General features: G+C 47.8%; 1 pseudogene; it reads left to right on the top strand.

The window, feature by feature from the left end:
• Positions 1–1252: 1252 nt before the first annotated feature.
• Positions 1253–6351, top strand: part of LOC103597841 — an 80335-nt pseudogene continuing 75236 nt past the window's right edge.

The following is a 6351-nucleotide window of genomic DNA, read 5'->3' as shown; positions in this document are numbered from 1 at the left end:
CATATATATACAATTTCTATTTGCCAATTTAAAACTAATTTTTAATCTAAAAAAAAAGGATAAAGTGTTCCTGAGATTAAAACATTTGAGGAGACTTGAGGGTTGGGGGTTAGGAAAGGAAGGAATGGGACCGTACGGGGAATGTGGTGCCACCGCCTGCAGCTCCGTGAGCAGCAGCGAGTCCGAGTCCGGTGCGCACTGAGCGAGTGCATGAAAGGAGAGCGGGAGAGCGCGTGGTGGATGCCCCAGTCCCAGGAGTCATGCTCAGCCAGTGAGAGCACCTGCCATCCCTATATAGGATCCAAACCCGCAGCCTCGGTGCTCACAGCGCCGCGCTCTCCCGAGTGAACTGCGGGCCAGCCCAGAGCATTTCTTTTCTTGAAGCTCTCAGGGAAGCAGCCAATAACTGGACTATGGCATTCCATGCCTTCAAGAAGAGAGAGTCTACTCATTAGGAGGGGGAAAAGGGCAAGTCGGTATTTTCCCATATTTTTTGGGAGAATCACAGGGCTGTGACTCGTCTGAACCATGCTGCTTGTCTTTCGAAGACATCTCAAAAATACATGTTCTTACCTTCAACTAAGGGTGAATTTTCAAATTTGAATCGCCTGTGGTACTGACTGTAACCTAATTTCCAAAATTTTTGTCAAAGGTAGACTCAAAAGGACTATACTTTCAGGTTTTCAGAGATTACCAAAAGTTGGACTCAAAAGCAAGATTTACTACTAACTTTGAAATGGAATCAGGTACTTTCTGGATAGTTGCAGCCTGTCCCAGAAAATCACTGGCATGTAACCACAACCAGGTGGTTTACAGGTCTTCCATCTAGGATCATTTTCCTGCTGCACAGGTCATCCCCTTTATAATTTAGAGTGTGTCGGTTGATGGTTATACATTATTAGTATGGATGCTTTTTGTCTAAATTTCTATAGCTATGGCACAAGATTATAAAAAAGCAGGGGATTAATACAATCACAGAGTCCCAGTAATATAAATTCCATTCAGTTTTTTCTGAAAGAAAGCCATCTGTTAAAGCGAAGCAAAGGAGCTATTGTGGATTATAATGTTTTGAAGTTTTGGATTTTGAGTGGCTTGAAAATAAGACATCATTTAACCTTTTAAATGAAAAAAAGTAAGATCTCATGTAACCATTGTATTTTCTTAAAGCCATTCTCCAAAAGGAAAGTGCACATTTAAATCACAGATATGATGGTCCTTTCTGCAGGGATTTAAGTCTTCTTGCTTTTATATCATGATCACCTTGAGATGGTCACAGACAGAAAGACCTGTTGCCTCTGACAGGGCCTCCGTTGTCTGCACAGACAGCACCCCTGAAGTCCACACTGATGACTTCTGCATGTGATGCTTCTGGCCCCAAAATGGCAGCTTAAGATCATCAGTATGGCTCCTGTAGCACCTCCCCAAAGTGAAGGTTCTCACCATATAACCTTGACCCCCAGAGTCCCAAAGATGGGGGAGAGGGCAAGGATTGCAGGTTGGCCCCTACAAAAAGAAAACATACAAGAATCTAGCCATTCAAGCCAGAAAATAGAAACTTCAAGTTGCCTTGAAAGCATGTCTTCCAAATGCAGCCCTGTGAGTCAGGGAAGTTCTGCTAGCCCCAATTCCAATGACTCAGCCATGCTGAAAAGCCTACAGACCACACTGAAAAACAAGACAAGGCCGTTGGATAACATGGACTCCAAATTTCTCGTGCCTGAAGCCTATCCCAGCTCCCCTAGGAAAGCTCTTCTCAGAATATGGCAAAGGAGCAACAGTGATACCATGAACTCGATGTGGATAGCTTTGATGACTGTGTCTCACCCGCATATAAGACAGGACCTTCACTGCACGGGGAATGTGGTAGCATGCCTTCAACTGATAATCAGGGAACGTCTGGAGAGAGCTTTTTTGATTGGATAAAGGGCTACAAAGATGACAAATCTGATCGAGGTCCACCTCCAACCAAGCTGAGTGACTTCCTTATCGCCAGTGGGGGTAAAGTTTCTGGTTTACCTTCGGATGTTATAGATGGCCCATCTCACAGACAAAGAACCTCAGGCTCCCTAAGGAAAGGGAAANCCCTGTGAGTCAGGGAAGTTCTGCTAGCCCCAATTCCAATGACTCAGCCATGCTGAAAAGCATACAGACCGCACCGAAAAACAAGACAAGGCCACTGGATAACATGGACTCCAAATTTCTCGTGCCTGAAGCCTATCCCAGCTCCCCTAGGGAAGATCTTCTCAGAATATGGCAAAGGAGCAACAGTGATACCATGAACTCGATGTGGATAGCTTTGATGACTGTGTCTCACCCGCATATAAGACAGGACCTTCACTGCACGGGGAATGTGGTAGCATGCCTTCAACTGATAATCAGGGAACGTCTGGAGAGAGCTTTTTTGATTGGATAAAGGGCTACAAAGATGACAAATCTGATCGAGGTCCACCTCCAACCAAGCTGAGTGACTTCCTTATCGCCAGGGGGGATAAAGTTTCTGGTTTACCTTTGGATGTTATAGATGGCCCATCTCACAGACAAAGAACCTCAGGCTCCCTAAGGAAAGGGAAAAACCACTCAAGTGATGTTCCAACTCTGAAACTGGAGACTCGTCAATCTTTTGTAAATTATGCAGTGTCAAAGGTGAGGAACTTGGGAAATCATCGGATCTTGAAGATAACCAGTCAGAAGACTTTGTTAGGCCCAAGACACATCCAAACTGCTTTGCCCACCATGATGCCCAGAGTATACTATTTGATTTGAATCAGGGGATTATGAACAGGCGCAATGTTAGTAAGAGGAGAAACACGACCACAGCATCTTCGGCAGCTGCCGCAGCATCCTTCATCTCTGGACTTTGTCCCATTCAGCCAGTTGTAGCTCCCCAGTGGGCAGCACGGAGGATCTGAATCCCAAAGGGAGCCCCAGCATGGACCAGGGAGACTATAAAAGCAATGAACTTATAATGAGCTGTCCGTATTTTCAGAATGAGATAGGTGGAGGAGGTGAAAGGAAAATCAGTCTGTCAAAATTCTGGCTCCTTCAGTGGATGTGAAAGTGCCTCCTCTGAGTCTACCCTTAGCTCCCATTGTACAAATGCAGGAGTGGCAGTACTTGAAGTGCCTAAGGAAACCTTGGTGTTGCACCTAGACAGGGTGAAAGATATATTATGGAACACGTGGATCTCAGCGCATACTATTACAGGAGATTTTTCTACCAGAAGGAACACTGGAACTATTTGGGGGCTGATGAAAATCTCAGTCTGGTGGCTGTGAGCATTCAAAGGGAAAAACCAGAAGAAATGAAAGAAAATGAATCTCCATACAATTACCAAATAATTTTTAAAACTAGTGAGGTCGTGAGAGGTCCAGTCCTGGAAGATACCATTCCCTCACCAGGAAAGCACTAGACAGCCAGAGAGCTGCCTCTGAAAGAAGTGTTGGAGCATGTGACTCCTGGGCTCAATGTCCAGTGCCTGTGGTTGGCCTTCAGCACTGCCAAAGTCACAGAGCAGCTCATGAAAATGTATGAACGAGAGCTGAATTATCAGCAGAAAGCAGGCATCATGTACTGCAAAGCTGGACACAGCACCGAAGAGATGTACAACAATGAATCAGCTAGCCCAGCCTTTGAGGAATTCCTTCAGCTGTTGAAAGAACGAGTTCAGCTCAGAGAGTTTGAGAAATATCATGTACAGCTTGATGCCAAAACTGACTCCACTGGTACCTATTCAAGAGGATGCAGTTTGTTTCAAAGGATTGTGGAGATGATTCTGCAAAGAAATGGGCTAGGACAACTTGGCTTCCATATCAACTACAAGGGCATCTTGGTGGACATGGAGCCTTATGGCTATGCCTGGCAGGCAGGGCCGAGGCATATTATCTGCCTGGTGGAGATCTGCAAGGTGGTGGTGGCCATGCTGAGCTATGAGCAGCTGATTGATCTCCTAAGAACATCGATCACTGTGAAGGTTGTCATCACATCGCCCCATGAAGACAGCACCCCATGGAGGAGTTGCTCCAAAACTTACCACATGCCAGTGATGGAGTACAAAATCAATGAAGTTTCCCTTCTGAAATAATAGCATGCAGCAAAGAATGCCACCAAGGGGACACATTCACCTCAAGTCCCATCCCATGTACAAAGTCTCATGACCTCACAGCTGAACAGAGGGAAAGAGATGGGAAGATGCCTCCTCCATAAAGAGCCACCAAGTATCTCCAGATTTCTTGAAGCATCTCCAGGACAGGTGCCCACTAAACAGGTGGCTGTCTCCTAGTTCAGACATTTATGTGACAGTATCATCCATGGCTTTAGCAAGATCCCAGTGTCTTGACTTTCCTAGCAACCTGTCTTCATACAGTGAGACTGGCTCTGGGAGGGGCACTTACAGACAAAAATCCATGCCTGGAGGGTTGGGAGTGAGCCACAGATCTGCAGCCTCCACTGACAGACAGAACTGCCAGCCAGATATTGGTGGCAGTGGAAAATCCACACCCAGCTGGCAAAGAAGTGAAGATAGCATTGCAGACCAGATGGAGCCAACTCCCAGCAGTGTCAAAAGTACTGCCAACTTTCTGAGAGAGCCCCAGTGGGAGATTAATACAGCAGGATCCAGTGGTTCATCTGTCTCCAGACAAACAAGGGCAATCTGATAGCTGCCACTCCAGCCACTCCAGTAGCAATGCCCTCTCCAGCAACATACTGAGTGCCCACAGTGACTAGAAGTGGCATGATGGGGACCACACAGAGTCCAAACTCAACACTATAACTATCTGCAAGGCACCTCCACCGACAGTGGCATCAACACCACCTCCTATGGCCCCAGCCACAGCAGCATGGTCTCCCTGAGGGCTGCTGTGGCATGGCCTTGCTCCAGGCCAGGCAAGGAGAAGGTGGCACCCCTGTGGCATAGCTCCAGCGAGGTGATCTCCATGGCAGACCAGACTTTAGAGATGGAGAGCCACAGCATGGACTGGAAAGCAGAGTCCTCCCTGAGCTTTGATATCCACAGCAAGAGCCAGGCAGGCTCAAATGCTCTGACAAAGGAGAACAGCACTTTCAGAATTAGTGATGCTGCTTCCCACACAAGGCCTTTCTACCCTCGCCAGGGAGCTGCTAGCAAGTACCTGATTGGGCGGGAAAAACCTGAAGGAATCATAAACTTCGTGGGATTTATGAACACAAGAAAGCGTCATCAGATGGCAATTAAATGGCCCACGCCAGACTGCATGCCTCAACCTGGGACCTCCAGGCATCCCACAAGCCAACCGTGGGATTTATGAACACAAGAAAGCGTCATCAGATGGCAATGAAATGGCCCACGCCAGACTGCATGCCTCAACCTGGGACCTCCAGGCATCCCACAAGCCAACCTTCAAGTCCACCACCCAGGAGGAGCTAAAGAATACAATTTGACCTTGAAAGCCAACTCCTAGATCACAGAGGAATTTTAATTTCCATGTGCTGTCCTCTCCTCAGTCACCTTCCCCCACCAGCCCCACCTCAAGGCAGGCCTTGCACAGAACACCGTCTGCCAAGAGCATTCACAGTGGCCGCAGGGAGCACCTTTCACCTCAGGCCTTCCCTTCTGGACCAAGCTATGCCCAACGACATCCTCTTCAGTAGCATATGCCTTCACTTCCCAAGTCTCTCCCGTGGTGGAGGCCTTCTTACACCTTAGGAATGAAGTCGTTGCATGGAGAGTTCTCGGCCCTGGATAGCTCCCTCACCAACATCCAGGAGACCCAAAGGCAGCCCATGACTGACTCTGGCCTGATGCCCCTGCCTGATGCTGCTCAGATTTGGATCGGTCCAACTTGGCAGATGCTGTCAAAGCATATGAGGTCCAGAGAGCCTCGTTTTTTACTACTAGTGATGAAAACCATCACCCCTTGAGTGCCGCACTGAATGTGATCACCTTGAGGACCAGGTTCTTCCCAGATGAAGTCTTACAGCAGCAGTAAAGATTCCTCTCCCACACCGGCTTCTCAAGTGGAGCCGCTGGAAGGTACGCTGAAGATGCTTCGGGGAGATGTGAAGAAGGAAAAGGAGGACAAAGCCCATATTCAGGCAGAAGTTCAGTACTTGTGAGAAGACAACCTGAGGCTACAGAAGTCCCAGAACACTTCTGACAAGCTGAAGTTCATGGAATGGGTCTTCAATACCATAGACATGAGTGAGGGAAGGCTGAGGTGGAGGAGGAGGGGCCCTGGGATGCTCACTCTAGTGACTGTGCGTAGCCCCTCCTTACTGCCATTGAAAGCATTCTCGAAGCACCTTCCCAGCTTCCTACTCTGCCCCCTGTCAGGGAGTGCACAACACAACAATCGCAGATCAACTGTCATTATC

Source organism: Galeopterus variegatus, unplaced genomic scaffold, assembly GCF_000696425.1.
Source record: "Galeopterus variegatus unplaced genomic scaffold, G_variegatus-3.0.2 Scaffold2436, whole genome shotgun sequence".
NCBI classification, from domain to species: Eukaryota; Metazoa; Chordata; class Mammalia; order Dermoptera; family Cynocephalidae; genus Galeopterus; species Galeopterus variegatus.
Note: the sequence above shows the minus strand (reverse complement) of the source record. Positions and strands in the feature narration are given on the sequence as shown.